Here is a 17310-nt window from a genome sequence, read left to right as displayed (position 1 = left end):
TGGTAGATTTCAAGAGACAGAGGATAGGATTAGTGAACTGGAGGATGGAACATCTGAAATCCGACAGGAAACAGAAATTATAGGGAAAAAATGGAAAGTGTCAATGGCTGAGAGATTCCAAACAGAGTCGAAAGGTTATCCTGGAGGTTATTCTTATGCAGCAAGTAGATATCACCTTGTTATTCAAGATGCAATGGCTCTGGAGGGAACTGCCTGAAAAAGTAGAGCTGTGTTCCAGTAGCCATGTTTCTCAAGGATGATTGAATAATGATACAGCTGTCACAATGTGACTGTGTGATTGTGAAAACCTTGTGTCTGATACTCCTTTTATCTACCTTGTCAAAAAAGGAGTAGAACATATGGAATAAAAATAAATAATAGGTGGAACAAATGCTAAAATAAATTTAGTTTGAAATGCTAGTGATCAATGAAAGTGAGGAGTAAGGGATATGGTAGGTATAATCTTTTTTTTTTTCCTGTGTTCATTTTATTTATTTTTCTATTGTCTTTTTATTTCTTTTTCTGAATTAATGCAAATGTTCTAAGAAATGATGAATATGCAACTAAGTGATGATATTGTGAATTACTGATTATATACATTGATGTTTTATTTGGTTTCTTAATTTTTTAATTAATAAATAGATTTTTTAAAAAATAAGTGCTTTATAAAAATGGGATCACATTACGTATGTTTGTATTCACTTCACATTCTAAGTCCCATTACATGTAAACTGTGTTTATCTCAAACACATAAAATGTGTTTCACATAAACTGATGGAGATGGAATTCATTAAACATGATGCCTATATAATATTACATGATGTGGTTGTATCCTAATTTATTCAACATTCCTCATTGCTAGATATTTGTTTCTAGTGCTGTGATTAGAACATTGCTGTCAACACAAATATCTTTGAACACTAATAGTATTTTTATGTCAATATGCTAGAGCACCGGGAATTAAACTGTTGATTCAAAATCTGTGAACGAAATCCAAAGCATCTAGAGATGGAGAAGAATTATTAGTGACAGAATGGGACTGAGAGCTGTGTAGCAGTGAAGTATAGAGTCTTGTTGATTGCATTCAACAGATTTGCCAAGGCTATCACTGAAGGGCTTTAAACCTTGAGAAAATGAGATAATAACTGAGTTTTACAAAGGTTATTCTGATGATTTCTGCAAGAGGGGTAAGGGAGGGGAGATTGAATGGTATGAGATGAATTAGGCACATCTTCCTGAACATCCAAACAACAGATAATGATTGGTGGTAAGAAAGAGGGACCCAGACATATCTGAGATGTGGTTAGCATTTAAAATTAATAAGACACAGGATTGGAACTATTGAGTGGTAAAGGGACATCGGGAATGATTCCTAGGTTTTGGGGGCTAGACAATTGGGTTGATGTACTAAGTTCAAAGATAACAAAGAGCATCTAGTATAGTAGACAAAATCCTGATGTTCAGTTCTAGGTATGTGTGGGTTTTAAGGAATCTTTGGGACAATCTGAGAAAAAGTGTCAAGTTGAAAACTGGGCATATAAATCTGGTGATCATAGATTGTCTTGGATACACATTAATAAGAAGGCAATTGAAACTGATATAAAATTCCATACTATAGAGTCATAGGATGATATACCAAAGTTTCCCCAAATTATTGTAGGAATAACTCCGTTGTTAAATTGTAGAAACCTGAAAACTTGTGAACTGCAGAAAACAATTTTGAAAACTTCCTAAGATGCACCATGAAATTTCTGTAAACCATAATAAACAGGCTTGTAGAGACAGGTTGAGTGAATGATCCAACCGATTGGGACGTGGGGATGCTCACTTCTCGGCACTTAATGACTCGGACGTTTCCCGCCTCAGTGGACCATCACACCGCCACATTTTGCAAAGACAGCCACATTCAGAAGACTGCAGGGTCTGTTCAATCCAGCTGGCGGTTTGATGGCCGTGTAAATTCAAAGTGTGCTCTAGTGTGTGTTAAGAATATAGCTGACTCCGCAGTCAGAGTGCAAACCTTCAAGAAGACCAAATGATAAACTGTTAAGATTTTAGGCAAACCTGTGGTTTCTTCTCTTATGTCTAGAGGAGAGCACTCCAAACAACTTGAATATTGCAACCCTCCTTTAAGGACGCACACACTGGATAGGGGGAGTTACAGTAACGCAAAGGGATGCTAGAAGGAGCTCCATTGTCTTAGAAAGGTAGATAGCACAATAATTATAGCTCATCCTGAGCCGTACAGCACTGAGTTCAAATCCTGCTTATGCCATTTATGCCTCCGTGGGCTCTGATAGGTTATCGCTCTAGGCCTCAATTTCTTTATCTATAAAATGGGAATGAAAACTGCAATACTTACTTTTTAGGGAGATAAATGAGTTGATAAATGTAAAATAGTTAGGAAAAAAGGAAGAAGGGAGGAAGAAAAGAAGGAAGGGATGGAGGGAGGGAGGGAGGGAGGGAAGGAGGTGGAGGGGTTAGAAGAAAGAGAGAGAAAGAAAGAGAGGGAGGGGGGAGGAAGGAAGGAAAGAAAAGGTATAAAAGAAAGAAAAGAAACACACCTGTAGGATCTGAAGGACATCTGGGCTGACAGTTCTATCTTTCTCCATCTCCCTGGGCAGCTGTGGCTACCCTACAGCCAAACTCCTACATAAAATGAAGAAGCACAAGCACTTCATGTTTACCTGGCTAGTCTGAGAACTGGAAGGGAGGAGGCTGGTGTAGAACCACTACCAGAACTATTTGGAATAGATTATTTGTGACTCTATTAAGATTTGTTTTAAATGTCTATTATTTTTCTCTTTCTCTGATTTTCAATAACCTAGTTTGACTAATAGGATTTATGACTAAGCCTACGATGAATGCAGATTTAATATTAATATTGCCAGGGCATTTATCTGCATAAACGCTTAAATGGAAACATTTTCTACATTCATTCAAAGAATCATAGGTTATCACAATTGTCTTGCTGTGCTTTCATGGGAGATAGGAAATAATAGTAATTTAAGATTCAATGAAAAACTGCAAATGCTTGAAATTAGATCTAATTCAATGTATTAAATCAAGAAGTTTCTGTGGTTAAATGTGGAGTTCATTTCAGTTCAACAAGTTATTTCCAGATACTTTAACAGGCACTGGGAAAGAGATGAAAAAGACCCAGTGACTTCTGTGGACAACTTCTATAATTCTCAGTTAGGGGGTCATAGTAAGAGAATAATCAATAAAATAAAGGAAAGGGTGCCGTGGGTGAAGTGCTACATGTTTTCTAATATACCTGGAACATAAACAAGAGATGCGGAAAAATTAATGAGGGAAAAGCACTGGTATCATGTCACAGAGGAAACTCCTGTGCTAGGCAAAGGAGTTTGAATTTTTTCATATAACGTGAGAAGATTAAAGTCTAGACAGCTCAGTTAACAGACTATTCCAATAATCCATATAATGCGTTATAAAGGCCAGGTTTATTCAGTTATCAAAAGGACTCATTGAGGAACCATTATAGGCCAATCAAGCCTTAGAATCTAAGGATACAGTAACAAACACAAAAGATAGTCTCTGTCATTCTAGCACCTACATTACATAATTAAATAAAAAGAAATAAGTAAATAACCACAACTAGGCAAATTGCTGTAAAGGAAAAGCTATGATGTTACTGCTGTATATCATAAAATTCCTAACCACTTCCATGGAGTTCAGGGAAAACGTCCTAGGATTTAGGGTTATGTAAGATGAGACCAAAAGGACCCGTAGCATTAGCTAGAAAAACGTGTTGAGGGTGGTGGGGGAAGTGGGGAAGCCTATCCTACTCAACATATGATAACGTCATGAAGCAAGAAGGATTATACCATAAATGAACTAAGAAAATGACCAACGTGGCTAGAACTAAGAATTACAGAGTGAAGTGAGATGAGGGTAAAGTGGTAGAACATGCCACATTGGGCAAAAATGATAAATATAAGGCTATTTCCATATGTTGAAAAGATTACTCTTACTTCTGTGTGGAGAACAGAGAGATGATCCAGTGGTATTGGAAAGCTTACTTAGAAAATTAGATGAGAGGTAAGATTGAGATAGATAGATAGATAGATAGATAGACAGACAGACAGATAGATGCATGGATGGCTGATATAACGATACGGCCAAGATGGCAAAACATTAAAGTTTGTGGATCTGGGTACTGGGGTGTGGTAGTATACTGGAGTTTAATGTATGAGGTCTGTATTATCTTTGCATAATCTTTGCAATAATATCTGGAGGATAGAAATAATTTCAAATAAAAACTTTTAAAAAATCATACAGTTGCTAAAGAGTCCTGTTATCACAGCACCATTTGTTGAATTTTTTGTTTGTTTCTTCTGTTGGTTTGTTTTGTTTTTTGGGAGGGGAGTGCATGGGCAGGATATCGAACTTGGGTCTCCTGCATGGCAGGTGAGAATTCCACCACAGAACAACACTCACACCCCCTCTCTCTTAATTTTTAAAGGTGAAATTAGTGAAGAGAGTTGAAACCCTATGCAGGGCACATCATAAACTCTCTTATACTCATCAAACACACTCAAGGCCAGTCAGACAGAAACCAAGGAGGGCACTGAGAGACAAAGACTATTCTGATCACCATGGGCTGGATGAGTTCTCCAAGGCCATAGAATGAAAGTTAATTTAAGATAAAGAGGATCAGTGAGAAGCACGAGGGTCTGTAAATCCTCCCCCATGAAACAAGCAGCCCAGAGGGCTACAGGTGCGGGAAGACATGGATCACCTTAGTTCTTGGGGAGCAGGAAGCATCGAGCATGGGGAGACCCTTAGACCATCTCTTCTATCCTCTAGTCTAGTGCATATCCCCTCAATCCTGTGATGTGCTCACGGACTTGGTGGGCTCAGGTGTGGGGAAAGGTGGAGGCACCATTTTTTCCTGCCCCTCCCCCACCCCCACTGAAGTCGGTTGGGTTGCCGGCCGTGGTGTTCTATCTTGGGTTGTGGTTACAGGCTCTTGCTCACCTGAAGCCACTGAGCAAAGGCTTCAGGAGCCGCACAGAGGCGGCAGAGAGTGGTGATGCTCTGTACAATCCTGGTCCTGGAGGCCTTGTGCCTAGTATGGGCAGCACTGCCAGAGGACTTTCTACCCAGCCTAGAACCCCAGGGAATGCTGTGGGCGTTGGTGGCCGGCACGTTCACAGTAGGGGTGTTTATTATTAAATCTTTTTCTGAGGACGGAAAGACAGACAAAAAACTGAACGCTGACATTTCTGCTCTTCTAGAAGAAAGACAGCAAATTGTTGATACATTTCACCACATTGAAAGAGTATTTCGAGACCTTACAGCAACCATAACAGAAGACAAGGTCGTAAACGAAGTATCTGAAATCGCAAATGTGAAGACCGACAAAGATGTGGAAAGCTACAACTCTTTCCTTGGACTGAAGGGAGATTTCTCTAGAATATTATGGAAAGGAGAGACGTCTAAACGTTTGCAGGATGTTCAGACGATGGATGGCATGGCAAGCACGACTCCTCCTCTAGAAGACTCAACAAAGCAAACCCAACATCAGGTAGCACCAACTGAATCATCCTTCAGAATCCCTCAGGAGGGTACAGGACAGCCTCACACAGCAGCCGCGGAAGCTTTGGAGGGAAATGCCAGGCTTGGAAGAAGCAAAAACCTCTTTTCCCTGGAATCTGAAAAATGGAAAGGAAGACTGGGCAAATTCACTAACGAGAAAATTCTCTCAGAAGCCTCTAGTCTACCTATGGAGTCAGGTTTTGAAAATACAGTGGGTCATGTCGAGCCTGTAGGTGAGCCACCATCAAAGATGAGCAATTCGACCCCTGCTCTCCAGGAAGGTGACATGGGTCCTGGGACCGTGGAACTGAATATACGGAGGACATCAGGCAACGGAGCTCTCGTAGATGACAAACCTAAAGGACTGTTGGTTAACAGGATGGATTTACACACTCATGTACAAACCCTAAAGGAAAAAAGAAAACAAATGTACATGGCATTGCAAGAAAAAACTAAAATGATCAGTGCATTTAAAGATCGCATGGAAAGATCCCAAACCGAAAAGGCCTTGCTCCAGGCAGAAATCAGCCAATTGGAAAGGCAGAGGCAGAAGCCAGAGCAGAAAAATCAAGTCCAGCCTAAACATCATCGAGTAAAGGGAACAGATTTTTTTCCAAGGTTCAATTCGGGGAGAATTTACCCCATAAAGATAGAGGAGGACTTTGCCAAAGCAAATAAAAATAACAGCAACACATGTGAAGACCTGAAATTTTATTCAGTTCAAGAAGAAATTCTTTCAGAAGAACTCAAAAGAGTCACATGGTATCACCAAAGCCTCCTCAGGTCCCAGGAGAGGAAAGCACATGACATGGGGATACGAGCTCGGATCGCTGAGAGAAACCTCTACGAAGCGAGAAAGGAAACGGCGTATGTGATGCAAAAATTACTGGAGGAAGAACAGAAACGATCTGAAAGTTACCACTGCACCTCTGATGCTGCAAATGGAGCGTTTGATGGAGTCCGCAAAACACGTCCAGGAAACAAGACGACCAACAGATCCCCAAGGAAGGAAGGGCATCAGGCCGAGATGATAAGCGCATGCAAGGCACGCCCCGTGTCGACCAGTGGCAAAATGCCCGAGAATCTGCAGCCTGGCCAACCCCATCCCGAGGCAGCCGGTGGCACCAGAGATCAAGACGGAGCTTGTCTGGGGGCTCCTTGCCCAGGTGGAAGCAGCTCAGTAGCTTCTTCTCATTCAAGCCTCGCATGGGACAGCGGAGCAGCCTCCCCAAGCTCTGGTCCTCCACACTCCCCTCCTGTCCAAAGCCGGCCGCTACGAAGGAGTGCCAGGGGAAGAGGCCTCCTGAGAAGAGGGCAGCCCGTGCTTCCCACCATTCTGGAAACTGAGGAGGAGGCGGCTCCCCAAGAGTCCATCTGCCGAGGGACTTCCCTGGCCCAACACTAATTTCCACTGCTAACAACAACGTATCAACACCAACCTAGAGATTCCCACTCCTGCTTACGTACCCCGGAAACAAGTGTTTCCCCTGCTGTGTGACGCTCCTACCATTCAGTCTACTTCCAGGAGCCACGACAGCAGCAACATGTTTTCATCTCGCCTGATAAACTTTATTGCCTCTCTTTTAGTCTTATGCTACTAAGGAGTTAAAATTATTCATAGGTTATAATTGTTAGTGTATTTTATAACTGTAGATTGTATAATGTGAACCTTATAAGTTAATTTGTTAGTGTATTTTATAACTTTAGATTGTATAATGTGAATCTTGTAAGTTAATTTATTGTATTTAACTATAGTTCTAGGTATGCTTAGCGTATCATCTGTATCTTCAACTGTGGTAAGAGTTTCCCGTGAGAAGTTTTACCAGTGGAAACATTTGAAACTCAAGTTGTGTTTCTATATATATATCCAGAGGTCAGTACCCCCTGGTCACAATAGTAATGTCATTTATCATTACACAATTTGGATAGTAAATTTAAGAAAAGTTCTTAAATGTTTTGCATGCTTTGTTTATTTAAAGGTCAGAAAAAGGGAGTGTTTATCCATAAGGTACAACGTAATCCATCTCAGTGGCCTGTGTTTTCTGACCTGTAATTTCTCATGCGGTGGCCTTTATGTAATCCTTGTTATTTCTGTAGGTCCACATTTCTGAACATGGATGAACCTTAGAAACCGTCCATCAGGCAAACGGAACAGGCTTCCGTCTAGGCCACATGTTTTGTCCTGTAGCTAGGCCCCAAGATCTCAGGGAATCAGGCTGTCTCACTCATCCCAGCTTCCCCAACCCCGAGAATAGTTCCTGACAAGGAGTAAGAGACCAAAATAGTTATTAAGTAAATAAATGATGAAATCAATTTTTCAAATGGTGCCAAACCCATTCATTTCCCTTTATAAAAATATGTTTCACAGCTTTAACAAGTAATGATTTGCTTAGTGTGGCAGGTTGAATCAGGAATGCCAGGTGGGAAAAGAAAAACAAAGCAACAACAATAAATTTGTTCTAAATCTTAATACCGGTCATATGTCCCCACTAAATATAGCACCTAAGGATAGTGCTATAATGCCTCACCTTGATATATGACAGGGATGACTGATTTCTGATTTCAAAGCAAATGCTTCTCGTAGTCACCCATTTTGTGTGTGGCTTCATGTAAGAGTTGTATAATTACTCCGTTTTCTATCCTAACTATATTTGGGACTTTATTTTTTAAAGTTATTTCTATTGTGTGTTTATCCTTATTACTACAGGCATATTCTATTAGCACTCATTACATATTAAAACCTTTATTATTACAAAATGTATATGTCTTCATTTCTTGACCCTTTGGGGGGATAGGGGATTCATTTCTTCTTTTTGTTATTACCCTGATTTCAGCATCTGGGATCACCGCTCTCCAACCCCAAGGTCATAGGGTTTGGGTCAATAATCCCAAAAGTCGCTCCAGGGTGAGAAGAGCATTGCAAGGGTGTTCAGTCAGAATGCCATTGGGTGCTACAGGGATAGGAATAGGTACAAAGCCAGAATAACGAGCAAGAACACAATGGAATTTGATCAATGGGAAATAGTTGCTCTTTATTTTTCATTGCTAAACTGAACGGTAGTAAGCCTAGAGCTGCTGGGGCTTGAACAGCCTGCTGGGGCTCGGAACAACCTGCTGAGTTAACAACCAACACAGATAGAAGCTTCCAAAGGGGGTGGAAGAGACCGTCATGTTTCTGAGGAAGCAGATCAAGTCACATCTTCAGGTATCTGTCCCTTTGGACATTTAGTTATGTGATCCAATATCTACCCTCTTCTCAGAGGGATTTAGTGGATTTGCATTGAATTTGTGTCACCTCCCACCAAAACAGGCCCAACCAATTTAAGCAGTGATCATCCTTGTGTCTAGATTTTCTTCCAATGTGTTAGATCAAAATACGACCTTTAAAAAGATAGGACTATTGCTCTAAATCTAATATGCAATGACTAGCTGGAAAGATGTGTTTAAGTCCTTTATGCAGTAACAATAAGAACAAGTAAGCCGTACGAAAGGCAAAGAGCACTGAAGACCATTAGCCTCCATGACAGAAGGAAGATTGGAATATTATTTTCATGTTAGATATCAAATATAGTTAACGCCTTTTAGGAACATAAAAACCAAATCATGGGGTTGTTGTATTTTTCTTCAATAGGACAAAACAAAACATACACGACAAAAATTATTTACAACTCATCAATCTCTTACAAGGCAAAATCTAACTGTAAATAGCATAATTCGTTCCTTAGCAATGGCCAGTAGTGATAAAAATGATATTTGCACCTAGAGATGAACCAGGTAGCTTTCCTGACAAAATCATGGAATAGTGGCAGTAATATTTAATATTTCTTTCATGTTTTGGTTAATTTTTCTGGCAATTTTATGTTATTAAGAGAAGCAATAAATGAATATGACTTGGCAAAATGGAGGGATGTTTTTAAGGATGTTTTATCAAACTGAGATATAAAAACTTCCCAGCCCTGCATCAAATCCTGAAGGCCACACTAAAATGTACACAGCTCTGTGCTTCATTGTGACATTCAGACTAAATCTCTAATGTTGTACAAACGCAGTGAGGTTGGATTTTATTCAAATTACACTGTCAGTAAATCTTCCTGCCACTGAACAAACACATACAGTTCAAAGTTCACTGAAAAGTTTAGAACAGAACCAAATATTCACCCTTCATATCCCACCATGCCCCTTTCCTGACTTTGTTTCTATAGCTCCTCAGATTTCCATTAGGTAGCTTTGCACACAGAGTGTAGAGTGCATCTTCTTGCTTAGTCTACTCTCCCTGTGGACACAAATGGAGAATAGATGAAATGGGGCATGAGGAGAGAACAAGTTCCTATTTTTCAAGGTGGAGGCTCTACCTGATGAACTCACCATTTCTGAATTGTCTGCTCAAACTGAGATGGCAGACGGAGAAACTTCAAGGTGCCATTCCCCTACAGAACCACCAGCGAGAACTGGAAGAAACGTCATTAACGAAGCTCCGTCTTTGTTGTTCAAAGATGGCAGCAACAGGGTGAAGTTTCAGTGAAGAAAAAGGGAACTTCAAAGCTTAGGATCTCCCGGAGGCCTGCCTGGCTCCCCCCTCACCAGCTCCACACATTGTCCCATGCACTCAGTGGGGATCTGTGTTCCCATTAGATGGGAGCAAAGTAACCCTTGTGTGCATAGAGAGGGAAGTACGTTTGGCCCGATCTGTCCGGTGGTCCTGGGAGAGACTCGATGTCACAGAACTGTTTCTGCACAGAGACGGCAGCTCAGTGAGCTCCCTTACAGAGAGCTGAGGGAGAGCACACACGTCATGCTGCCTGGGACAAGGGAGTGATAGCTACAGCACAGTGCATCAGACCACGAGGCAACTGTTTCCTAGGGCAGAGGGGACACCGGCATTTGTGTAAACCAGGGAATTCCTAGGGGCACACATATGCCAAGAAAAGAGGTATGTGCAGAAAGGATCAGGGAGGACATTACTCGATGACCTGGGGGTACTCTCCAGACTCACTCTTTGGATAAGCACTGAAGGAGAGGACTCAGTCAGGTCAATCTTTGAAGACTGAGAAACGCTTTTTGGTCCTTTCCTACTTCTTCTTCCTCTTTTTTTTTTTTTTTTGTTGTTGTTAACTCAGTGTCTAAATTCAGTGAAAACACACTAAAATATTAAAATGCATAGTTTAGGACAAAAGATTACAAAGCATATATAGAAACAGGAAATGATGGCCCAGGGAGAGGAGTAGGGAAAGATTTATAAATCATGAATTAAGAGGTACAAAACAATGGCATAATAGATTAAACATTTTAAAATTGGTCTGAAATATATTCGGTGGGCTACAGGAAAACATGGACAAAGAGCTAAAAGAAATCAGGAAGATGTTAGATGAACACAAAGATAGTATCAATAGAGAGATGGAAATTATAAAAGGGAAACAAACAAAGGTGAGGAACACAGTAACTGAAGTTGAAAACTCCCTACAAGGGTTCAACAGGAGACTGGAGCTGGCAAAAGAAACAGTGTGTGAACTTGAAAATTAGTCATGAACATGCATGTATATTGTACTAAGTTTGCTAGCTGCCGGAATGCAATATACCAGAAACAGAATGGCATTTTCTTTTTTTTTTTTTTTTGTAATTTGGGACCTCGTTTATTGTTTGTTTTTTATTAATTAATTTATTAATCAAAAAATGTAACAAATGAACTAAAACATTAACATATGTAATCAGTAATTCATAATATGACCACTTAGTTGCATATTCATCATTTCTTAGAATATTTGCATCGATTCAGAAAAAGAAAAAGACAACAGAAAAAGAAATAAAACGAAAACAGAAAAAAAAAGATTATGTATACCATACCCCTTACCCCTCGTTTTCATTGATCACTAGCATTTCAATCTACTAAATTTATTTTAACATTTATTCCCCCTATTATTTATTTTTAATCTGTGCGTTTTACCCATCTGTTGAAAGGTAGATAAAAGGAGCATCAGACACAAGGTTTTCACATTCACACAGTCACGCTGTGAAAGCTATGTCATTATACAATCATCCTCAGGAAACATGGCTACTAGAACACAGCTCTACATTTTCAGGCATTCCCTCCAGCCTCTCCATTACATCTTGAATAACAAGGTGATATCTACTTAATGTGTAAGAATAACCTCCAGGATAATCTCTCGACTCTGTTTGGAATCTCTCAGCCATTGACACTTTGTCTCATTTCACTCTTCCCCCTTTTGGTCGAGAAGGTTTTCTCAATCCCTTGATGCTGAGTCTCAGCTCATTCTAGAATTTCTGTCCCACATTGCCAGGAAGGTCCACAACCCTGGGAGTCATGTCCCACGCAGAGAGGGGGAGGGTGGTGAGATTGCTCATCATGTTGGCTGGAGAGAGAGGCCACATCTGAGCAACAAAGGAGGCTCTCTTGGGGGTGACTCTTGGACCTAAATTTAAGTAGACTTGACCTATCCTTTGTGGGGTTAAGTTTCATATGAACAAACCCCAAGACTGGGGGCTCAGCCCATAGCTTTGGTTGTCCACACTGCTTGTGAGAATATCAAGAATTCAACTTGGGGAAGTTGAATTTCTCCCCGTTCTCACCATTCCCCAAAGGGGATTTGCAAATACTTTTCCACTCACTGATCAAATCACTCTGCGATTCATCGGGGCATCACTCTGGACAAACCAACAAAATCTCATGTCTTACCTGAGATTCCAAGTACTTATGGTGTTCAATCAGGCTATCTACATAAGTTATATTAGGAAATGCACTAGTCAAAATATAAATTTTGTACCAAATAAACATTTTTTGCTTTAGTCTCACACATAAGGTGACATTTTTAAATATTAATTACCATCTATTTTCAGCACCCTGCAGTAATGACATTCTTTTGTTCTTCCTCATGCAAAAACATTTTTTAAATTTGGAGTATGTCTATTTGGATTTATTCTCTTTGGGGTACGCTGTACTTCTTGGATCTGTAATTTTAAGTCTTTCATAAGAGTTGGGAAATTTTCAGTGATAATTTCTTCCATTAGTTTTTCTCCTCCTTTTTCCTTCTCTTCTCCTTCTGGGACACCCACTACACGTATATTTGTGCACTTCATAGTGTCTTTCAATTCCCTGAGTCCCTGCTCATATTTTCCCATTTTTTCCCTATATTTTCTTTTTCTTGCTGGATTTGAGATGTTCCTTCCTCCAATTCACTAATCCTATGTTCTGTCTCGAAATCTACCATTGTAGGTTTCCATCGTTTTTTCATCTCTTCTACCTTGCCTTTCATTTCCATAAGTTCTGTGGTTTGTTTTTTCAGATTTTCAGTTTCTTCTTTTTGTTCATTCCTTGCCTTCTTTATATCCTCCCTCAATTCATTGATTTGGTTTTTGATGAGGTTTTCCATGTCTGTTCATATACTCTGAATTAATTGTTTCAGCTCCTATATGTCATTTGAATTGTTGGTTTGTTCCTTTGACTGGGCCATATCTTCAATTTTCCTAGTGTGATTTGTTTTTTTTTTGCTGGCGTCTAGGCATTTAATTACCTTAGTTAGTTTATTCTGGAGATTGCTTTCACTTCTTTTATCTAGGGTTTTCTTGCTGGATGAATTTGTTGTCTCTCTGTTCTTTGACAGAGATCTTGGAAAAAATGGAGACTCAGCATCAAGGAATTGAGAAAAACCCTAGAATGAGCTGAGACTTAGCATCAAGGGATTGAGAAAACCTTCTTGACCAAAAGGGGAAAGAGGGAAATGAGACAAAGTGTCAATGGCTGAGAGATTCCAAACAGAGTCGAGAGGTTATCCTGGAGGTTACTCTTATGCATCAAGTAGATATCATCTTGTTATTCAAGATGTGATCTTTAGTGTGGAAGTTGATCTCCTTCAATAGTCTAAAGCTTTGTATTTGCAGGATGAACGTGGAGCAGTAGCGGGGTGTGGGGTGGGCATGGAGCAGGATACGGGGTGCAGGATGGGCATGGAGGGGGATGTGGGGTGCGGGGTGGATGTGGAGCAGTAGCAGGGTGCAGGGTGGGGCACAGCAATGTAGTTGTACCTTGGGGACAAGAATTCAGTGCACGGGCCCCCAGCGGTGGGGAGGATGTGAGAGTGAGGGTGCTTGGACCTGAGGCGCGGGCACCTTGTGTGCGTGTGCACAGAGTTCAGGGGCAGTGCGCCTGGGTTGCTCCTGTGTGGGCTGGGGGGCGGGTGTAGCCTGGCTGCATAGGTCAGTGCTTGCCCAGAGCTGGGGGGCCTGACTGGGGGCTGTGCACATGCATGGATTTGGGAGGGCCAAAAACTGATGTATGGAGGGCGCTGGACAGTGTTGTGAGACTGTATGGGCTGGGGGTGGGTTTAACTTGGGTATGGAGGTAAGCACCCATAGCCTTTATGCGCTGGCAACTGCCCGCAGGGGTGAGGCTGTGCTTGTGCAGGAGAGGTGAGTTGGGCTGGGGCAGGTGTGCACATACTTGGGGTGGGGAGGGGGCAGAGTTGCACCGGGGGTGGTGGTGGGGTAGGGGTGCTTGGAATGTGGGGAAAGGGTACAGGTTGTGGGGCTGCTACCGTGAGGGTAGCATATTCAAGGAATGTGGCCTGGCTTACTTCCTAGTCCTGGTCTCCCCATCTGTGCACTCCAGAGGGTTCAGGGCTTCCATTTGGAATGGGGCGTGTTAGGCTGTTTGCACCAGCTGGATGGTCTCTGGTTCTCTGCGTCTCAGGTCTTTAGCTTTTGCAACCAGGGCCTCCCTATGTGGTGCAGAAGACTCTCCCAGGTCACTTACACCTTGAAATTGCCGTCTCAGTTGTCTTCCCGTGCCTTCTCTAGCTATTCCCTGGAGCAGGGGTGAACTCGACCTATCCTATGCCACCATCTTCCTAGAACTCTGTCCCAGCATTGGTTTTAGTTCTTTGGGATTGTTCCTAAAGTCCTGTATGTTCTTTTGAATTTCACCTGAGTGGTTGACTTAAGAGCAGCACTCTTCTTGAAAAAGGAGGCAACGCCCCCTTGGGCTGCCTGCGTGCATCCAAAGCTCATCTGTTTTGGAGCCCCACTGCTGCTTGGGATTCTGCTTGGGTCCAGAGGAGGGCCAGAGTTCGTGCAGAGGATTCTTCACTAGGTGTGCGCTCTGAGGAGAGGGCGTGGAACAGTAGAGCACAAGAGAGGGAGAGGTTCCCGGGAAGACGGTGGAGGGGGGTGTATTGAATTCACTTCTACCAAGTGGGAGAAGATAGGAGACAGGGAGAGAATGACCCGGACTGCAGCCTCGAGGGGTGAGTGATCGTGGGGGTCTTCAGTGATTCTTGGGGAGGAGAGAGGTGGGGGGATCAGGTCAGGGGATCTGGGTGGGAACTGACCATCCCTTCCCCAGCTCCAACCCCAGCTGCCAGCTGGGGGGTCCTCCCTGAGCGGTTTCTTGGTTGGCAATGCCCACAGGGATCCTGGAGGCAGGTAAAGCTGTCCACTGCAAGGACCACTTCCACGGGCAACGGCGGTGGACACCCTGACGGGTGCCAGGTATAGCACACCCATCTGAAAGGCGTGTGGCAGACTGGTTAGGTGCCAGGCTTGGTAATCAACCACTTAACGCCCAGGCACTGCTGTCTGCTCCTCTGTCCTGCGCCGGGACCAGCTGTCTGCCCACAACGGGCTGGGAGCAACCCTCTACCCCGACCCCACCCCACCCCCCGCCGCCCACGCACTCTTCCAGCAGCTGCTGCGGTGGAGAAGAGGCGGCCCCAGGAAGAAAGGGTTCAGGAGCTCCACCTGCTGGTGAAAGGCAGTAAGTGCATGCTAGCTAACTATCTGCATAAGGTGTTTTTAAAATATATTATTTCTATACTTATTAATCTTATTTTATTTTAAAATATATTCTATATAGTTATATTTTATTGATTTATTATGTTTAATTTTTATTTTATCATTATTTCCTCTCCTTTCTGTGGACACCAATCTGAGTGCATTCCCAATATATATTGGAGTGTCTCCTTCTGCTTTTGGGACCTACATTGTTGAGGTGTTTTTGTTTAAATAATTTTTTTGCTATTAGTATTATTATTAATATTATTATTATTTGGGTGCATGGGCCAGGAATCGAGCCTGAGTCTTCCACATGGCAGGCGGGCGTTCTATCACTGAAATACCTATGAACGCCTGCCTAGGTTTAAATAGACCCTCAGTAGAACTGATTCCTCTACATGAGATCCAGGCTTTGATTTGGTTGGAATTACTGACAAACCAAATACAAAAAGGAAACTTCAATGCAAAACCAAGCAAACACAAAACTTTAAATGAGTGAAGGAAACCAACTTGCAAAATAACCTTATTACGATAATTAAATGCCCTGAACATGACAGAAAATCGCAAAGCACATGAAGATCCGGGCAGAAATGGCCCAGCCAAACAACCAAATCAAAACTCTGGAGGGGACACAGAATATGGAACAACTACCCTATTTATAAAGAAATAAGGGATATCAGGAACACACTAGAAGAGTGTATAAAAGAATTCAAAAGATTGACTAGAAAAATGACAGATCTCAGTGAGAAGAAAGCTACAGTATACCAAATCAGAAATATACCAGAGGTACACAATAGCATATTTGAAGTAGCAGAAGGAAGAATAAGTGAGCTAGAAGACAAAACAATTGAACTAGAGTGTACGAAAGAACAAATGGCAAGAAAGATGGAAAAAAATGGACATGGATTTTAGAGAAATGTTGGACAACAAAAGATGCACAAATATAAAATCATTGGTGTCCCAGAAGGAGAAGAGTAAAGGGCAGGAAAGGTTTGTTGAGGACATAACCGAGGAAAACTTCCCAAACCTTATAAAAGACACAAATATGCAAATCAAAGAGGCCCAACAAAGCCCCAATAGAATAAACCCAAATAGGTCTGCTCAAGACACATCCTAGTCAAACTGTCAAATGTTGACGAGAAGCAGAAAATCGTGAAAGCAGCAGCAGAAAAGCAGTCTATTACCTACAGGGAAAACACATAAGACTGAGTTCAGACTATTCAGCAGACACCATGGAAGCAAGAAGGCAGTGGTTTGATATATTTAAGATCCTGAATGAAAAAGACTTCCAGCCAGGAATTCTTTATCCAGCCAAGCTGTCCTTCAAAACTGAGGTAGAGATTAAAATCACAAAGACAAACACAGACTGAGAGACCTGGTCAACAAGATACATGACCTACAAGAAATATCAGAGGGAGTCCTGTCAGCTGAAAAAAAAAAAAAAAGACAGGAGAGAGAGGTCTGGAGGAGGGCACAGAATTAGAGAGTTCCAGTAAGGGTAATTTAAAGGATAAAAAGAGAGCGAGAGGGAAAATAATATATAGATTTTTTTTAATTTTTTAATTTTTTTAAACATAATATACAAACATGAACATTCTTGCCATATGATCATTCCATTCTTGGCATATAATCAATAACTCACAATATCATCACATAGTTGTATATTCATCACCATGATCATTTCTTAGAACATTTGCATCAATTCAGAAAAAGAATGAAAAGAAAAAAGAAAAAGAAAACTCATACAAACCATACCCCTTACTTCTCCCTCTCACTGACTGCTAGCATTTCCATCTACACAGTTTATTTTAACCTTTGCTTTCCCTATTTTTTCTATACCACTTACTACTCCCTTTCATTTTCACTAGCATTTCAATCCACTAAATTTATTTTAGATCTGTTTCCCCTATTATTTATTTATTTTTAATCCATCTGTTTTACTCATCTGTCCATACCATAGATAAAAGG

Source organism: Tamandua tetradactyla, chromosome 2 (genome assembly GCF_023851605.1).
Source record: "Tamandua tetradactyla isolate mTamTet1 chromosome 2, mTamTet1.pri, whole genome shotgun sequence".
NCBI classification, from domain to species: Eukaryota; Metazoa; Chordata; class Mammalia; order Pilosa; family Myrmecophagidae; genus Tamandua; species Tamandua tetradactyla.
This window is presented reverse-complemented; position numbering follows the sequence as displayed.